This window comes from Cherax quadricarinatus, chromosome 18 (assembly GCF_038502225.1).
Source record: "Cherax quadricarinatus isolate ZL_2023a chromosome 18, ASM3850222v1, whole genome shotgun sequence".
NCBI classification, from domain to species: domain Eukaryota; kingdom Metazoa; phylum Arthropoda; class Malacostraca; order Decapoda; family Parastacidae; genus Cherax; species Cherax quadricarinatus.
The window spans coordinates 46995932-47016820 of record NC_091309.1 but is presented as its reverse complement, the minus strand read 5'-3'; positions in this window follow the sequence as shown (position 1 = coordinate 47016820).

Genomic DNA, 20889 nt, shown 5'->3' with positions numbered 1-20889 from the left:
ATATGTGCGTGAATATAAATATATATATAATTAATTCGAACTTTATGACTGAAAGAACACACACAGAGTCTGTCAGGTTAGAATTTTCCGAAGGGCATGAAAAGCTAATATTAGGCTTGATTTGCCGTTCTCCAGACTTGGATAAGGATGAAGGGAGGTTACTTTGGGAAGAAATTGTTAAGTCCACAAGGCACGATAACGTAGTAATTCTAGGAGACTGTAACTTAAGTCTGGTTGATTGAAATTCATTAACTGGGAATCTTCAATTAAACTTCTTCCTAGAGGTTGTTGTAGATTGTTTTTGGAGCAGTTTCTGAAAGAACAAGGGGGAATAACCTGCTTGATTTGGTCCTGGCTAGGATACCCATAACAATAATCTAGAGATTAGAGAGGAACTTGTTGCAAGCGAGAATTTTCGCTTCGCAGATTGCAATGGGCTTAGAGATCACTTTCATTATCTGTGAAATGGAGTATCGAAGAGAGCTATAATATAACAGTTTTCTTAATATTAATTCCAGTAATCAGTTTGTTTATTACATACACTCAGGCACTGCTGTCTTGGTTTCAGGTTTCTGCTCACCAAAATCCCCAGGTCCTATTCGAATTCTGTATGGGCAAGTTCTACATTAGTTTATAAGCACTAGGGTTATGAATTTTCCTGAGATTCAGGACTTTGCATTTATCTACACTGAACTGCATCTGCCACTTTTCTGACCACGACATGAATTTGTATATATCATCGTGAAGTTCAGTGACATCTTTCTCAAAAACCAATTATCCTGCCCATCTTCGTGTCATCAGTGAATTCACTCATATCATTAGTTATTCTCTAGTTAAGATTCATTAATGTACATTATACACAAAATGGACCTAGGAAAGGGTATGTTGATACGGACATGGTGTGATAAAAGACACGTATATACAGTTCGGGACATTTATTAAAGGTCTTCGCCAGGAGCGGCTTCTACAGTCCTAATACAGAGATAACTAGGACACGAGTGTATGTATATGTGGCAGGACTAGGTGAAATGTTGCGTGGGTAGTAGTAGCAGTGGTGGTAGTAGTAGTAGTAGCAGTAGCAGTGGTGGTAGTAGTAGTAGTAGTAACAGTAGTAATAGTAGTAGTAGTAGCAGTGGTAATAGTAGTAGTAGTAGTAGTAGTAGTAACAGTAGTAGTAGCAGTAGTAACAGTAGTAGTAGTAGTAGTAGTAACAGTAGTAGTAGTAGTAACAGTAGTAGTAGTAGTAGTAACAGTAGTAGTAGTAGTAGTAACAGTAGTAGTAGTAGTAGTAACAGTAGTAGTAGTAGTAGTAACAGTAGTAGTAGTAGTAGTAACAGTAGTAGTAGTAGTAGTAACAGTAGTAGTAGTAGTAGTAGTAGTAGTAGTAGTAGTAAGAGTAGTAGTAGTAGTAACAGTACTAGTAGTAGTAATAATAATTCTCATTTCTTGAAATTAATCTTAGAACAGGATCCTCTCATATCTAATTTGTTCAGTTTACCTTTCAGGTTTATTGACGCTTACACTGATGCAGAGTGTCAGCACTCAGCTTCAGTGAGAGTGTCAGCACTCAGCTCCAGTGAGAGTGTCAGCACTCAGCTTCAGTGAGAGTGTCAGCACTCAGCTTCAGTGAGAGAGTCAGCACTCAGCTTCAGTGAGAGTGTCAGCACTCAGCTTCAGTGAGAGTGTCAGTACTCAGCTTCAGTGAGAGTGTCAGCACTCAGCTTCAGTGAGAGTGTCAGCACTCAGCTTCAGTGAGAGTGTCAGCACTCAGCTTCAGTGAGAGTGTCAGCACTCAGCTTCAGTGAGAGTGTCAGCACTCAGCTTCAGTGAGAGTGTCAGCACTCAGCTTCAGTGAGAGTGTCAGCACTCAGCTTCAGTGAGAGTGTCAGGACTCAGCTTCAGTGAGAGTCAGGACTCAGCTTCAGTGAGAGTGTCAGGACTCAGCTTCAGTGAGAGTGTCAGCACTCAGCTTCAGTGAGAGTGTCATCACTCAGCATCAGTGAGAGTGTCAGGACTCAGCTTCAGTGAGAGTCAGGACTCAGCTTCAGTGAGAGTGTCAGGACTCAGCTCTAGTGAGAGTGTCAGCACTCAGCTTCAGTGAGAGTGTCAGCACTCAGCTTCAGTGAGAGTGTCAGCACTCAGCTTCAGTGAGAGTGTCAGCACTCAGATTCAGTGAGAGTGTCATCACTCAGCTTCAGTGAGAGTGTCAGCACTCAGCTTCAGTGAGAGTGTCAGCACTCAGCTTCAGTGAGAGTGTCATCACTCAGCTTCAGTGAGTGTCAGCACTCAGCTTCAGTGAGAGTGAAAGCACTCAGCTTCAGTGAGAGTGTCAGCACTCAGCTTCAGTGAGCGTCAGCACTCAGCTTCAGTGAGAGTGTCAGCACTCAGCTTCAGTGAGAGTGTTATCACTCAGCTTCAGTGAGTGTCAGCACTCGGCTCCAGTGAGAGTGTCAGCACTCAGCTTCAGTGAGTGTCAGCACTCAGCTTCATTGAGAGTGTCAGCACTCAGCTTCAGTGAGAGTGTCAGCACTCAGCTCCAGTGAGAGTGTCAGCACTCAGCTTCAGTGAGAGTGTCAGCACTCAGCTTCAGTGAGAGTGTCATCACTCAGCTTCAGTGAGTGTCAGCACTCGGCTCCAGTGAGAGTGTCAGCACTCAGCTTCAGTGAGTGTCAGCACTCGGCTCCAGTGAGAGTGTCAGCACTCAGTTTCAGTGAGAGTGTCACCACTCAGTTTCAGTGAGAGTGTCAGCACTCAGTTCCATGGAGAGTGTGAGCACTCAGCTCCATGGAGAGTGTCAGCACTCACCTCCATGGAGAGTGTCAGCACTCAGCTCCATGGAGAGTGTCAGCACTCAGCTCCATGGAGAGTGTCAGCACTCAGCTCCATGGAGAGTGTCAGCACTCAGCGCTCCAGAGTGTCAGCACTCAGCTCCATGGAGAGTGTCAGCACTCAGCTACAGGGAGAAGGTCAGCACTCAGCTACAGGGAGAGTGTCAGCAGTCAGCTCCATCGAGAGTGACCACTCAGCTCCTGGAGAGTGTCAGTACTCAGCTCCTTGGAGAGTGTCAGCAGTAAGTTCCATCGAGAGTGTCAGCACTCAGCTCCATGGAGAGTGTCAGCAGTCAGCTCCATGGAGAGTGTCAGCAGTCAGCTCCATGGAGAGTGTCAGCACTCAGTTCCATGGAGAGTGTCAGCACTCAGTTCCATGGAGAGTGTCAGCACTCAGTTCCAAGGAGAGAGTCAGCACCCAGCTCCAGTGAGAGTGTCAGCACACAGCTCATGGAGAGTGTCAGCAATCAGCTCCAGTGAGAGTGTCAGCACTCAGCTCCATTGAAAATGTCAGCACTCGGCTCCATGAAGAGTGTCAGCACTCAGCTCCAGTGAGAGTGTCAGCACTCAGCTCCAGTGAGAGTGTCAGCACTCAGCTCCAGTGAGAGTGTCAGCACTCAGTTCCATGGACAGTGTAGCACTCAGTTCCAGTGAGAGTGTCAGCAGTCAGCTTCATCGAGAGAGTCAGCAGTCAGCTCCTGGAGAGCGTCAGTACTCAAATCCATGGAGAGTGTCAGCAGTCATCTCCATCGAGAGTGTCAGCACTCAGCTCCATGAAAAGTGTCAGCAGTCAGCTCCATCGAGTGTTTCAGCACTCAGCTCCTGGAGAGTGTCAGCACTCAGCTCCATAGAGAGCGTCAGCAGTCAGCTCCATCGAGTGTGTCACCACTCAGCTCCTGGAGAGTGTCAGCCCTCAGCTCCATGGAGAGTGTCAGCAGTCAGCTCCATGGAGAGTGTCAGCACTCAGCCCCAGTGAGAGTGTCAGCACTCAGCTCCAGGGAGAGTGTCAGCACCCAGCTCCAGGGCGAGTGTCAGCACCCAGCTCCAGGGCGAGTGTCAGCACCCAGCTCCATGGAGAGTGTCAGCACTCAGCTCCATGGAGAGTGTCAGCACTCAGCTTCATGGAGAGTGTCAGCACTCAGCTCCAATGAGAGTGTCAGCACTCAGCTTCATGGAGAGCGTCAGCACTCAGCTCCATGGAGAGTGTTAGCACTCAGTTCCATGGAGAGTGTCAGCACTGAACTCCATGGAGAGTGTCAGCAGTCATCTCCATCGAGAGTGTCAGCACTCAGCTCCATGGTGAGTGTCAGCAGTCAGCTTCATCGAGAGTGTCAGCACTCAGCTCCTGGAGAGTGTCAGCACTCAGCTCCATAGAGAGCGTCAGGACTCAGCTCCATCGAGAGTATCACCACACAGCTCCTGGCGAGTGTCAGCCCTCAGCTCCATGGAGAGTGTCAGCAGTCAGCTCCATCGAGAGTTAGCACTCAGCTCCATGGAGAGTGTCAGGACTCAGCCCCAGTGAGTGTCAGCACTCAGCTCCAGTGGGTGGGTCAGCACTCAGCTCCAGGGAGAGTGTCAGCACTCAGCTCCATGGAGAGTGTCAGCACTGAGTTCCATGGAGAGTGTCAGCACTCAGCTCCATGGAGAGTGTCAGCACTGAGTTCCATGGAGAGTGTCAGCACTCAGCTCCATGGAGAGTGTCAGCACTGAGTTCCATGGAGAGTGTCAGCACTCAGCTCCAGTGAGAGTGTCAGCACTCAGCTCCAGTGAGAGATTCAGCACTCAGCTCCAGTGAGAGTGTCAGCACTCAGCTCCAGTGAGAGTGTCAGCACTCAGCTCCAGTGAGAGATTCAGCACTCAGCTCCAGTGAGAGATTCAGCACTCAGCTCCAGTGAGAGTGTCAGCACTCAGCTCCAGTGAGAGTGTCAGCACTCAGCTCCAGTGAGAGATTCAGCTCTCAGCTCCAGTGAGAGATTCAGCACTCAGCTCCAGTGAGAGTGTCAGCACTCAGCTCCAGTGAGAGTGTCAGCACTCAGCTCCAGTGAGAGATTCAGCACTCAGCTTCAGTGAGAATGTCAGCACTCAGCTCCAGTGAGTGTCAGCACTCAGCTCCAGTGAGAGATTCAGCTCTCAGCTTCAGTGAGAATGTCAGCACTCAGCTCCAGTGAGAGTGTCAGCACTCAGCTCCAGTGAGAGATTCAGCACTCAGCTCCAGTGAGAGATTCAGCACTCAGCTCCAGTGAGAGTGTCAGCACTCAGCTCCAGTGAGAGATTCAGCTCTCAGCTTCAGTGCGAGATTCAGCACTCAGCTCCAGTGAGAGATTCAGCACTCAGCTCCAGTGAGAGATTCAGCACTCAGCTCCAGTGAGAGTGTCAGCACTCAGCTCCAGTGAGAGATTCAGCACTCAGCTCCAGTGAGAGTGTCAGCACTCAGCTCCAGTGAGAGTGTCAGCACTCAGCTCCAGTGAGAGATTCAGCTCTCAGCTCCAGTGATGAGAGATTCAGCACTCAGCTCCAGTGAGAGTGTCAGCACTCAGCTCCAGTGAGAGATTCAGCTCTCAGCTTCAGTGAGAATGTCAGCACTCAGCTCCAGTGAGTGTCAGCACTCAGCTCCAGTGAGAGTGTCAGCACTCAGCTCCATGGAGAGTGTCAGCACTCAGCTCCATGGAGAGTGTCAGCACTCAGCTGCAGGAAGAGTGTCAGCACTCAGCTCCAAGGAGCTCCAGAGAGCTGAGGAGTTGTTCTGGAGTGTCGGTCATTTAGAGAAGAAGTAAAAGAGAATGTGTTGGAGAGCAAACAGACGTGTAGAGGCTGGCAGGTGGGGTGGGGGTAGACAGGAAGGTGGGGTGGGGGTAGACAGGAAGGTGGGGTGGGGGTAGATAGGAAGGTGGGGTGGGTAGACAGGAAGGTGGGGTGGGGGTAGACAGGAAGGTGGGGTGGGGGTATATTAATTTAATATACAGTCCACAAAATTATATATTTACCAGCATTCCTGGTGACATATTTTATTTGTAATTAATAGGTCCAGAGCAACTTGTGGATATGACAGTGGTAGATATCGAAGGGGGACATTTTTTGCGACCTAAAGTGTCCCAAATTCCTACTTGTCTAACTGATAAATAATAATTATCTTCGTACATTTACTGTTATGTACATAATGATACATTCAGAAAAATGTAATTTTCCACATTTAATTTGCCCGTTGGTCCTTGAACCGGAGGTAATTAGTGAAGTCATTAATTAGTTAATTACTTAATAATTATATGTGAAATGACAGAAGGAGGTGGATGTTAAGTTCAAAAATTTACTTAATGTGTAGTGGATTATAATTATTACAATATTAATTTGGATAAGTCAAGTGTGGCTAAAGATTATATTAATGTGTATAATATTAATTTTGCAAAGGCAAAGTGGCTAGGATTTATGTTAATGTATTTGTATAATATTAATTTGATAAGACAATTCTGGCCAAGATTTATATCAGTGTATGTGTAATTGATAAGCCAATTGTAGCTAATTATATTGTGTATAATATTAATTTTGCTATGCCAAATTCTGGCAAGGATTTATATTAATTTGTATAATAATTTTGATAAGCCAAGGCTGGCTAAAGGTTTGTAGTAATGTACATTTAAAATTTTTATAATTTTCTTACATGTAATTGCTAAGCTCAAGTAGCTAGGATTTATTCAAAGGTAAGTTGTATTATTTACTTTTATAAAGTGCATAATTTAGTACATAATCAGTGTTATTAAGTTGAATTTAATACATTACATCATGGCTGAAAATGAGGAAATTAATATAGAAGACAAACTTACGGAATATAGAACAAAGAAAGCATCACTGCAGGCTAGAAAGGGTTATGTAACCAGGGCATATAATAAATGTTTGGAATTAATGAATCAAGAAACTGTGAATACTGACGATTTAAAATTGTATTTAGATGCTTTAGGGAATAGATATGATTCATACAAGTTATATTACAACAAATATGAAGGAGATTTGTTAGTAAACTGTGTAGATGAGACTGAAGTAGATCTCATGATTAACCAGTATTATGAATTAGAAGAAAATATTATTTCTTGTAAAAGTCAGGCTTTGAATAAATTAAAATGTGTAAACCAGGCAGTTAATCAGTCTGCTCCAACAAATAAGATGTCTTTGCCAAAACTCCCAGAATTATGTCTACCTGTATTTAATCCTGGAGAAAACTGGGAGGAGTTTTGGTCAATTTTTAAAGCAGCTGTGCATGACAGGAGTGACCTAGCCTGTGTAACTAAATTATTTTACCTCAAAGGACAGGTAAGAGGAGATGCTCACATACTCATACAAACCTTTCCCAATGTAAATGACTCTTGCAAGGAAGCAGTTGACTTGTTGAAAATCACTTATGGTAATATAGAACAAAGTAGGTTGGATCTAGTGAATATCACTGTTAGTTTAAAATCTCCAGATCATACTTACAAAGGTTTACAGCAGTTTAGAGTTAAAATGGAGAGCACTCTCAAAACTTTAAGTAATAAATATAATCTGAAGGAATCAGACTGGTTATTGAGTGCCATGGTACAGAATAAATTAAGCTGTAAAACACTTAAATGGCTCTCAAACAAATATCACAAGGGTTATTTTGGACTGGAGGAAATAAGACTAGGTCTACAAGAATTAATTGTTCAGTTGCAGACCAGCCAACTAACTCATTTTAAAGATGCAACACATAATAACTATAAGGTATCTCTCAAGTTTCACAAAGGGAAAAATTATCCCAATGGCAATAATCAAATTTCATTTCCTAAAAAGAGTTGCATAGATGTATATCAATTAGCAAGAATCAGAAATAATGATTCTCCACAAGGTAAGAAGAATAAGGACCCTCCTAAGAGTAGCCCAGTTAATAAGAAACCAGTCAAAGAAAAGAGAGATTGTGTCTTCTGTAAGGGTACTCATTTTTCTAAGAATTGCAATGCATACAATTCATGGAATGATAAAGTTGAAAGATTGGAGGAACTTGACAGATGTATCAGGTGTTTGGGTAATCACAATGTAAAGGATTGTTATGCCAAATTAAACTTCTGTTATCAATGTCACAAAGGAAGACACCATATAGTCATGTGTAAGGGTCTGTATGACAATGTTGATAATAATGATAATGTTGACAATCCTGACACAACAGTGGCTAAAGTAAAAATTGCTGCTAATGTTAATAATGATGGTTTTGCAGAAGTTGCCTTACCTGTGTTACAGGTAAAAATTGATGATAAAAGGCATAAATAAAAAAATGTAGCTGTATTATTGGACCAGGGATCCCAGCGTACTTTCATAAAACGTAAATGTCTTGATGGTATGAAAGTACAGATGGGAGATCCCACAACTTTAAAATTATCTGGTTTTCTCTCGGATAAAAGGGCTCAATTGTATGACACTGTTTATGTAACTGTCAGGTTGGGCAATGAGAAAAAACGTGTTAATGCAGTAATTGTAGATAGACTTCCAGAGAAAATATCTACAGTAGGCTTAGTAAAGCTACAGAAAGACTCTCACATAATGTGAATTTAGCACCTTCTGGTGTAAGTGATGATTCTGTAGGCCCAATAAATATTTTGATAGGTAGTGACTATTATGCCTCCTTTGTAAAGGGTATGGTAAAGGAATGTGGTGTTACCCTTTTGAAGACTGCAGGAGGCCATGTAATGTATGGTAGGATTCCTTGTAATAATAATTCATGACTAGAGGAAACTACAAATACCATAACTGTGTGTCTTACTCATGAAATCGTGCCCCAGTATAATTCTTCCATAGAGGATGGTGTTGAGCCAGTGCATAAATTGTGGGAATTAGACAGCATGGGAATAAATGTAAATGAAGAAAGTCCAGACGATCCTTTTACTCAAGAACAGTACCTGAGAGATGTAAAATTTGAATCTGGACAATACTGGGTATGACTTCCGTGGAGACTGAACCATCCAGAATTGCCCACTAATTACAGAATGGCATATGGACAGTTAAAGGCTCAGCTCCGCGAACTGAGTAAGACACCAGAATTGTTAACTGTATATGATGATATAATTGCTGAGCAATTAATTAATAAATTTATAGAAGAGGTACCTCCTGAGCAAGCCAAAATTTATGGTCACTATTTGCCACATCACGGAGTGAAGAAGGATTCTAAGACCACTCCTTTGAGGATTGTGTTTAATTGTAGTGCCAGGAGTAACAAAAATGTACCTAGTTTAAATGACTGTTTGATGACAGGTCCGTCGTTGACGGAAAAATTAGGAGATATCTTATTAAATTTCAGGGTGAAGAATTATGCCTTTAGGGCTGACATAAGTAAAGCTTTCCTAAGAGTGGGTTTACAAGAGGCTGACCGGGATTGTACCCACTTCTTTTGGCCTGAGAATCCTAGTGACCCACTTAGCCCTCTGAAAACCTTTCGCTTTAGGAGCGTATTATTTGGTGTTACATCCAGTCCTTTCCTACTTCAAGCGACGATAAATGCACACCTTAAACGTATGGGAAGTCCATTGAGTAAAGTAATGAGCAAACAATTTTATGTGGACAATTTCCTGGGTGTGACGTCAACTGAAGAGGAACTGTTAATGACTTATGGAGAGGCTAATAAAATAATGCAAAGTGCAAATATGCCTCTGAGAGAATGGAATAGTAATTCGTCCAAATTAAAGGACAAAATAAGTAAAGATTACCCTGGAGATGGAGTGCCAAAATGTAGTAATGTATTGGGTTTAAATTGGGATACTGAGAGAGATTTGTTAATGTTAAAACCTAATAATTACAGTATGCCCAATAAATTAACTAAGAGAGTTTTGCTTGCTGAAGTTTCCAAATGTTTTGATCCACTAGGTTTAGTGTCACCCCTTACTATAAGAGGGAAATTATTAATACAGGAAGCATGGAAACTTAAATGTGCTTGGGATGAAATTCTACCTGAGGAATTCATTAACAGGTGGGATGAATTAATTGGTGATTATGAAAAAATTCCAATATTGGAGTTCCCACGCCAGGCGGCCAATCCAAATGGGAAAAATATACTCCACATTTTTTGTGATGCTTCAAAATTGGCATATGGAGCAGTTGCTTACCTTCAATGTAATAGTGTTATTTCTCTTGTTATGTCTAAGGCTAAAGTGTCTCCAATTAAATCACGTACCTTACCTCAGTTGGAATTAACAGCCATTTATGTAGGTGTCAAATTAGCTAATTATATAAGAAATAAGTTGCAGGAGATAAATATTAGCGACACTGTAATTTGGTCTGATAATGAGGTATCATTACAATGGATTCGTAATGGAAACAGTAAAATTGTGTACGTACAAAACAGAGTCACTGAAATTAATCAGATGCAAGGGAAGTATAATAGTTTGGGTCAGCATATGTTAACATTTAATCATATACCTGTGAGGAGAATCCAGCTGATTTCTTGTCTCGAGGTTTACCTTATGCTAAATTTGTAAATGCTGTATCATGGTTTAAAGGACCGAGCTGGTTGGTAAATAAAGCTAATTGGCCTGTACAAAAGGCGTATATTGCTCCTGTTGAAATTACTGTGACCACCGCTCCAATAGTTTGTCCTTCATTAGCCATTGATATAAATAGGTATTCTTCTTTACCCAAACTAATCAATGTAACTAAGTTGGTGTTTAAATCTCTAAACAAGATGAGTATCTCATATAAGTTTTCACATTCTCTTGAATATTGGATAAAGAGGGTACAAGAATAAATCTATGGAAATAAGATAAAATTGATGATGGAAAGAAAAATTGTGAAAGGTTCCATAATAGAGAAATTGGGGCTGTATTTAGAGAACAATGTAATTAGGTGCAGAGGTAGGTTACAAAATGCTGAATTGGGTGATTATGCTAAACACCCTATCTTACTGCCCAAAACTCATCATCTAACAAATTTAATTGTTCTAAATGCCCATAAAAATGTAATGCATGGTGGGGTACAAGATACCTTAAATTGTATTAGGAAAACTTTCTGGATTCCACAAGGACGGAAAGTGTAAAAAGGGTGATTAAATCTTGTGTAATATGTTGCCGTGTGGATGCCAGATCCTGTATGTACCCAGGTCCTCCACCATTGTCAAATGAGCAATTTGAGTCGTTTAGCAACGAACTCCGCCCGGCTGCAGTGTGGCAAATACTGTATGTATTTTCCAGAAATACAGCAGTTATATGTAAATAGATGGCCATACTGTATTTAATAAAATTTTTTATAAAAAATGGGAAGCCTGAAGCTGCGCCTGCACAGAAGGACTCGCCATTTTTTTTTTGAATTGAGTAACAGACATTAGTAATGGGAAGAATTTTTCGTGCTCTAGAGGTTAAATTTGGGCTGACACCTCTCAAATAGGAGGCAAAATTATTGGATGTACATTCCTGCATAATTTGAGTATCAGGCGACTGGACAAGACAGCTCCAGGAACCTCAGATAAGTCTGTTTATGTTTAATTCTGGCCAGTATTTTCATAAATTTAGACAGTGAGGTTTTCTGATTATGATACTCCTTAATATCCAGTCAAATTGGTGAGTGATATTAAGATATTCTCTTTCTGTTATGTAAATGGTTTTATATATAATCATGTTTTAATTTAATATACAGTCCACAAAATTATATATTTACCAGCATTCCTGGTGACATATTTTATTTGTAATTAATAGGTCCAGAGCAACTTGTGGATATGACAGTGGTAGGTATCGAAGGGGGACATTTTTTGCGACCTAAGTGTCCCAAATTCCTACTTGTCTAACTGATAAATAATAATTATCTTCGTACATTTACTGTTATGCACATAATGATACATTCAGAAAAATTTAATTTTCCACAATAGGACTTCTACAATTTGTTATACATCACTGCCCTAAATACGAAACCAGTGTCTCTTTTTATCAACAGCTCCTAATAATATTTTCTTCATCCTCTCAGTACCTCTGCCTCACCATCAACATCTCCCTTCTTTTGTTTTCAATTGTTAAATCCGTTGCCTCCTTAGCCTTTCTCGACTTAATTATCTAAAAATAAACATTTCAGCAACTCTCTCATTACCTCTTCTTCGGAACTCCTCTCACCACACTCTAGTTTAATTAAGGTTATTAGAACCTCTTCCCTAGGATGATACACTCTACAGCTGACGATCTCTTAGACATTTACACTATTAACTACTAGGTGAATAGGATGCAGAAAGTCTATGATGATATTCCCATGCACCTCGCTCTGCAGAGTCTACAAACACGTTTGCTCCTTATTACTTCTAGGTCATCATGGGCAGCAGGTACAGAGAGTTTACTTTTAAAGTTTGCCTTGTCCAAGATGCTCCTAACGTCAGTCAAATAACAATCAAGTATATATTTACTGCAAGGGGATATTGTATGTAGTTGTACGTAGAATGTCATCTGTACAACCAAATAACTCAAAGATTCACACTCACTGCTGAACGAATATTAGCAGAAGACCAATTGAAATTTACACATGAATCTGGCCTTGTCCAAGTGGCAGTAATGCAGTAACTAACTCATTCTTGTTTGCTTCTGGTTGACCAGGGGCACCACGTGTATTGTTCCTGTATACTTGTATCGTTTCGTTTATGATTCAAACTTGGGTTCTTCCGGTCCTGACACGAATGCGGTACATTTTTAATATATTTGTTACTGTTTTTTTTATATAAGTGCACAGTCAATACTGTAGTTAATGTAGTGGTTAACGTACACATTGGTACTGCATCATCCCAAGCAGGTTTTAATATGAGTAACACAAGCCATAATAAACTAAATCAATGTAATGTTACGGTGCATAAAGTCAGAGTCAAGGGGTTACAACAGTGTATTTCAAGCAAGTCGTAATTCTCTCACATGGGAGCAGTGAGTAATAATCAACGACATTTCGATGTGTTATTAATCATTGTGATCATAGTTCACCACATAAAATAACAGACCTCGACGGTTAATTACATTACCATGGTGACACGGTTTCAACCACGTAAATAACAACACTCAACGGTTAGTTACCTTTCCGTGGTGGCACGGTTTCAACTACGTAAATAACACTTGACGGTTAGTTACCTTCCCGTGGTGGCATGGTTTCAACCACCTAAATAACAGCCCTCGATGGTTAGTTACATATGTAGACGGCCTGTACTGTCTGCATAGACAGCCTTTACCGTCTGTCAGCTGAGTTCATATTTCGTGCCATGTTCATGCTGCCACCTGTAGGCCTCTCAGTGAGCATGCCACTTGAAATGGCATCACCCTGCCTCTCACACTGGCAGCCAAGCTCTCTCAGTTAACAGGCCTACTCCTCTCTCCCTCGCTGGTATGGTCCCTCCGGGCCATGGGCACAAACACACTGCCTGTGTACCCAGATTTCGCAAATAAAGAAGCCTCCGAAGCCTCATCATTGAACCCCGCCTGTAAGAACCTGAGAAATAACCCCTATTTTCGCAAACACATTACCTTGGTGGTACTGTTTCAATCATATAAATAACTGCCCTCGACGGTTAGTTACATTACCGTGGTGGCACGGTTTCAACCACCCAAATACCTAACTAAAATACCCATCAAACCTGTGTTATGGAAATCAGCCTCATTACAGTTACTAGAACAAATAGAAACAAATTTATTTTCATTTGAAATTTAGAATATTCTTCAAGTTATTCTGAGTCATCACGTGACAGATCTGATACTTAGTGTGCAGGAGGACTTACATTTTCCCGCCTTTTAAATTCATTTTGTTATTTGACAACTTTATTAAAAACTAAGAATTTAGTTTACATAGATAATTTTGTCTGCTATTTATAATAATAATAATAATAATAATAATAATAATAATAATAATAATAATAATAATAATAATAATATCTGTATTTACTACTATACATGTAAAAGGTATACAGACCATCTGACATCAATGACATACTACTATATAGAAAGCCGCTTGTTATACTTAGCATTTCGGGCAAATTAGGTCAGTTTTGTCCCAGGATGCGACCCACACCAGTCGACTGACACCCAGGTACCCATTTTAAACTGATGGATGAAGAGGGACATGGACAGCAGGTGTCTTATAGAAACACATCCCTAATGTTTTTCCAGCCGTACCGGAGGAGATTCGAACCCCGGACCACCAAGAAATAGCCAACAAAAAATAAGAAAACTAATTTAAAAATCGCTCCAAACTCGCTATTTTAACCATGATGAAAGTTTAAAAGTTGATTCTTCACATCAGGCACTGCTAGATCGCTAGCGCACTCAGCTTACACACTGAGGTCTGGGGTTCGAATCTCCTCCGGTACGGCTGGAAAAACATTAGGGATGTGTTTCCATAAGACACCTGCTGTCCATGTCCCTGGGTGTCAGTCGACTGGTGTGGGTCGCATCCTGGGACACTGACCTAATTTGCCAGTATGTCACTGATGTCAGCTATGGTCTGTATACCTTGTACATGTACTTGTAGTAAATAAAGATACTATTATTATTATTATTATTATTATTATTATTATTATTATTATTATTATTATATGGTGCTCACACACCACCCAGACTCTTGTTCTCATATTTCTGATGGTATGTCATGCAATACTTAGTGGTTAAAAGCTATGTTTGGCTGGAACAATTTACTTATCATATTATGGGTAAATGGGTGATTCTTTGTAGCGGGGAGTAATGATAAGGCTTCGGAGACTTCTTACTTTATTTGCAATGTCGTGGGGTACACAAGCAGTGTGTTAAGTGCCCATGGCCCGGGAGGGCCATGCCCACGAGGGAGAGAGGACTAGACCTGTTGTCTGAGTGAAGGCCACTGAGTGAGGTAGAGGCAGGTCTCAGCAAACTGAAGTGGCATAGGTGACAGCACAAGCATGGCGCAAAATATGAACTCAGATGGCAGACAGCATAGGCTGTCTATGCAGACAGTATGCCTGTCTACATTTGCTCGGCCATGTACCACCATGGTCGTCCCTGATCATGACTGGCTATAAAAAAAAACTAGGTCTCTCTCTTGCCGGAACAGGGCACAGAATGCAAAATAAAATCATATACATATACATACATGGACATGGAAAAAAAAAACTTCCTACAGGGAGGGAAAAAAAACAGGTGGGGTGTGCTAAACATCTTGGTCATAGACAGTGAGCATCGATGGGAATCACTGCACGTCTTTCTGCATCTAGACAGATACTGCAACATAGACATTGCTGTGGCTGAGCTGTGATGTAACAGGGTACGATCTCCTCCGGAACGGTGAAGCAGTCATCGTATGAGTCGCTGCAGGTTTCACTCAACCTGAGGCACAACCTGCTGGTGCCCTCAAGTGAAGCATCATTAATACTCGGCAACTGGGTAGGACTTCTGGCAAGCGACTCAGGAGGACATTTCTCGACTGGTATTGTCGCTGGGAATGTCACTGCCGGCGAGCGTGGAGTGAGTTGCGGCAGAGACTGGGAGTCATAACGTCATACACTGTACTGCAGTGAGTGGGCTAGCAGTCAAAGTGACATCATCTTTGTGCAGGTTGCTCACTGAAGCTATGACACGAGACTGACACAGCGTCCGCCAAGAGGGTCTAACTGCTGCTTGACGAGTGTCATTCTCTCGGCAGTTGGAGTTATAGCAGAGGTTAGTCTAAGCGTCCACAGACTTGTTTCTCTACATATAACTGCATTCTGAAGGTCAGGAGGTGAAGCGAAACAAATCTCGATGGTAATCAGAGAACGTACGATTCTGCAGGGCATCACGATCGGCAAAGATAAAAAGCTTTCTGTACAAGAGGCACAGACGCTCAGGGCTGACTAATATCAGCTGTCAAATGAGCGGGTCAAACTGGGTGGCAAGTAACACGAGGTGCTACACAGTGGTCTGGGCTCAAGACCGCACAGGACACATGTAAACTGCACACACCCACACTGCACATGCGGTACTACATGGCTTACTAGCAAATGATGCTTTTCTGTGCAAAAATTGACACTAAGCTATACAGGAACATATGAGAACACTGTTTACCTGGAGAGAGTTCTAGGGGTCAACGCCCCCGCGACCCAGTCTGTGACCAGACTGAGAGGAATTAATTAACACATGCCATATATTCTCTCAATCTTCTCGACAACACAACATATTGCTCACTTTGAAACTAACACTGTCGATCAGGTGTGACGTCGTGAGGTGATGTCATGGGCTGACATCGCGAGGTGACGTCAGCAGCATGGTGACATCAGCAGACGTCTCGAGGTGACGTCCTGGAGTGACGTCGTGAGGGATGTCATGGGGTGACATCGCGAGGTGACATCAGGCAAACATTGTGGTGTCGTGAAGTCGGGCAGCATCGTGGGTGATGTGAAGTGACGTCAGTAGAGTGATGCAGCAGCAGACCACAGCATGTGGCCTGGGATGTCTGGCTTGGTAACCCATGTGGCTTGTAGATCTATGTGGCATCGTCCACACCCCACGTGGTTTGCTCCATGTGGCTTCGTGATCAACGTGGCATGCTGATCCACGTGGCTTGGTAATCCATGTGGCTTCGTGATTCATGTGGCTTCGAGTGGCCCCGGGCACTCAGATACACAGCTCTGGCAATGAATTCACACAGAAAACAGCAGGAAACACAGCAGAGGGAGTGAGAGCAACGGCGAGTTGTGTATCGTGTGGTGTACAGCAGGGCGACCGTTGGCGAGGCAAGGAACGGCCACTTCCTCCTCTCCCACCCACAAACACAGGGAGAAACACACACACTGGACGCAGAAATCACCACAAACTCACCTCTGACTTGCTGAAATAACTGTGCTGAGCTGAACAACAACAGCAGAACCATATGCTGAAGACATGACTTGAACTGCGTGGGATGCTATGACGTGGAGTCACAGGTAAATTTCGGCCAAATCCTGCTTGTACCTGTGTCTGGATGCTGAAACTTGCAGACATGACATCAGGATAACTCGATGAGAGATGGATACTTCTTGTGTAGGGCGATGAAATGAAGAGAACTTCATTCCTCTGACTTCCTCTCCCCGGGCCAACACACTTGCTGCTAGGCACCGCTGTCACCAATGTTTACGTGATTATTAGTAGTTCTTGGTAGCGGGGAGTAATGATAAAGGCTTCGGAGGCTTCTTACTTTATTTGCAATGTCGTCGGGTACACAGGCAGTGTGTTAAGTGCCCATGGTCCGGAAGGGCCATGCCCAGCGAGGGAGAGAGAAGTAGGCCTTGTTGACTGAGTGAAGGTCTCTGAGTACACAATGGGCAAAGTGAGGGAATGACCGATAGCCAGTCCGCGGAGGGAAGCAGTTGAACCCGAGAAGGTAGGCCGTGAAGTGAGTGTGTGTGGGTCCAGCGTCCCACTGACCTGGGCAGGCCTAGAGAGGGCAGGCCTAGAGAGGGCAGCACTATGGTGCCGCGGAATATGAAACTACCAGACAGAAATGGCTGTCGTCTACAATCATTATTGCTTAAACTGAAGATTTGTTATAATTTTGTTACAAAATCATTTAACGATTCACTCGCCATGGGTTAAAGTCCCTCCCGTTCCGCAGTTTCTTTACAACCAAGCTATTACTATCTCGTGAGGCATTACTTAACAGTAATACCGTTTGTCATAATTTTTTTTCCTACCTAAACGTTTCAATTTGGTTTTAAAATTTGTAAGTACATCTCTTCTATGTAATAATTAGTTCTGTACAAAAAGAATGTAAATTTAAGTCTGGTAAGAATAACTTTCATATAAGATATGTAATTGTAACTTGGCAAGTTAGTTCAAGTGTAGTTACAACTGGTATGATTTTTTGTTACAAAATTAAACATTAATATTATTGTAGTTCATTTTGTAATTCTGATGATGGATGATGAAGCATCCGAGATATCAGTAGAAAAACTAGACATCTGAAAAATGATATTCTTGACAGTCATGGTCCCAGTCTGACAATATTCTTGACAGTCATGGTCCCAGTCTGACAATATTCTTGACAGTCATGGTCCCAGTCTGACAATATTCTTGACAGTCATGATCCCAGTCTGACAATATCGGTAACGGTATCGGTGATTCTTGTGGTATCGGTGAAAAAAACGAAACTAAATGATAATTTTCCAGTTTAAATATTACACATGTGCTTGAAAGTGCTAGAATTAGCACAGTAATTCACAGTTGCACAGGTCAGTCACACACTCGCTCACACACACATAAAAACACAAACCCCCCGCAAACATACTTACTATTACGAATGGAGGTAAAAAATTACAAGGTTTGTTGTACCTGGCAATAACTTATGTCCCAAGACAAGAGTTAATACAAACAATGAAAGGCAAACACTAGGGTGAAGTTGTTATTGACCCGTATAATCACTTCACCAAGGTATGTACAGTATTTACTGAGTTAAATAATCTACAGTGTAACAATAATGAGTCAGAGAGCAAACATTCACTTATTATATAATAGTTTATATCTCAGAATAGACAAGTATGAGTGTGGAGCGACCTCAGGAAAGCTCGCCATGAATATCGAGATTGAGACACTTATGCAACATATGGGAATCTTTATTGAGGAAACGTTTCGCCACACAGTGGCTTCATCAGTCCAATACAAAGCAGAAGGGTGTAAGGAGAGGAGGAGCTTGAGGTAATCAGTCCCTCAGCCTGGAGTTGATGTGTTCAGTCCATCAATCTTGTAGAATGTATAGCATAGGGCTGTAGACGTGGCTGTACATTCTACAAGATTGATGGACTGAACACATCGAATCCAGGCTGAGGGACTGATTACCTCAAGCTCCTCCTCTCCTTACACCCTTCTGCTTTGTATTGGACTGATGAAGCCACTGTGTGGCGAAACGTTTCCTGAATAAAGATTCCCATATGCTGCATAAGTGTCTCAATCTTCAACTTGTCGGTTTTTTAAACCATTCATCACAAGAAAAAAATAATTGAAAACGAGAAAATGTGTGAACAGGTTAGCAAAAAAATTAAACAAGGTAACACAGTTGGAACAATCAGAATAATCACAAGTGACGACACAGTTGCTGGCTGGGCGGGTTCCAGAAAAAATTAAACTTTTAATTTTCGGAGCCTCATTATCTTCTTTGAAGAAGGAACGGGGAATCAGACCCATTTGCCGTCTCGTTGCCAAAGCAACAGTAAGAAATATTCGCACAGAAGCTGCCAGTTTACCCCAGCCAATCCATCTAGGCTTCGGGGTCTCTCAGGGCAGTGAAGCGGCAGCTCCTGCAGCAAGGGACTTACCAGAAGACAAAGCAGTCGTCAAACTAGACTTAAAAATACCTTTAATATGGTGAAAAGAGATGTGGTCTTGCCAGCTGTTCGGGATCAGTTCCCCAGTCTTTTTCCCTTTAATTCAGATGGCTACAGAAAATTATCAGTTCTTTTGTTTGGCAAGCGTGAAGTCACCTTATCAGTGAGTATTCAGCAGGGTGACCTACTCGTTCCGTTTCTTGCCTGCTTCGCAGTTAGAGAAATAGCTTCCGGCTAGCGCAACGAGCTTAATATCTGGCACTCTGGCAAATGCGGAGGAGTCCCTGCTAGAGGACCTACAAATGGTGAAGTCACAGCCTTAGGACTCATTCTCAATCCCTCCAAGTGTGAAATCATCACAACCAACCAGGAAACATTTACGACTGTGCGACAATCCTTCTTGAAGCCTCAACTACCATCCCATCCAAGAGCATCCTCTTGGGAGCCCCGCTGGGTCATCAGGCCATCGACACAGTCCTAATGGATAAACTGAATGACCGGAAGAGAATGGAGGAGAGAATAAGTGATCTGGATGCCCATAATGAATAAGTGATCTGGATGCCCATAATGAATAAGTGATCTGGATGCCCATAGTGAATAAGTGATCTGGATGCCCATAATGAATAAGTGATTTGGATGCCTATAATACTTTGTATCACCTCACAAGGTGAGGCACCCTCTTTCGACAACCCAACACTCAGCGAATAAGACGCACTCCTGAGATCTGTTTTTAAGAAGGCACTGAATCTGTCACTGTAATGGGATCAAGCAACTCTTCCAGTGCGACTGAGAGGTGTAGGGGTGCACAAGGCAACGTAGGTAGCATTACCTACATTTCTGTCTTCGTCTGAACTAGTAAAGGAGAATTTCCCCGACCACTTGAGAGGTGCGGTACGAGCTCAAAACCCCAGGTTCATTGAAGCAGCCATGCACTGGAGCACCCTTGCAGACTCTTCAGCCAGACTAGTTCCTCCCGACGAGCACAAACAGTCCCACTGGGAAAAACCGACCATGGAAAAATTGTCAACACAGTGCTCAACAACACTTCAGGAAAGGACAAAGCTCGTCTCCTAACGGTAATGGCACCACATCCAGATTTCTTTTTAGCTGTTCCCAGTTCCTCCTTCAGCAGTCGACTCGATCCACAAGCTATTCGGATTGGTATTGCTCTATGCCTGGCCACCCCTATATTCATCGAACACAGGAGTATTTGTGATAGGGCGTCAGCTGATCAATCCTTGAGCAGATCTCAAGAACCACAGATTTTTTTTTTGTGGGGGGGGGCAATGGTTCGGATTAGTGTTGTTTAGGATATCTTCCCAGCTTGTTTCATTTAGGACATAGTTGTCATGTTCCCATTGTATGTTTTTCTTATGAAGTTGAATTCTGTGAAGACAACCTCATGACTGATCACATGTTGCTGGTCAGAAGCCCTGTACTTACATGTTTGTACCTCTATTATGTCGTGATCCGAGTGTATTGTTTTTGATACGGTTATATTAGGTATCAGATCGTCGTTGTTAGTGAAGATGAGGTCCAGCGTATTTTCTAGTCTTATAGGCTCTGAAATTGGAGCAGATTTAATAGCTCGCGTGTGTGTGAATTTTCATCTGAGCTGCCTCCTGGCGTGATGTCTGCTAAAATATTATTTGCTACACTCCTCCAAAGACTGCAAACCACATCTCCTGAGGCGCACATCAATAACACAACTGCTGCAGCAGTAAGGAATCATTCAAGACTCTGTATATTGTGTACATCAGGGCCATATTGGAGTATGGAACACACCTGGTCAGGCACGTCAAGAAATTAAAGAAAGTGCAA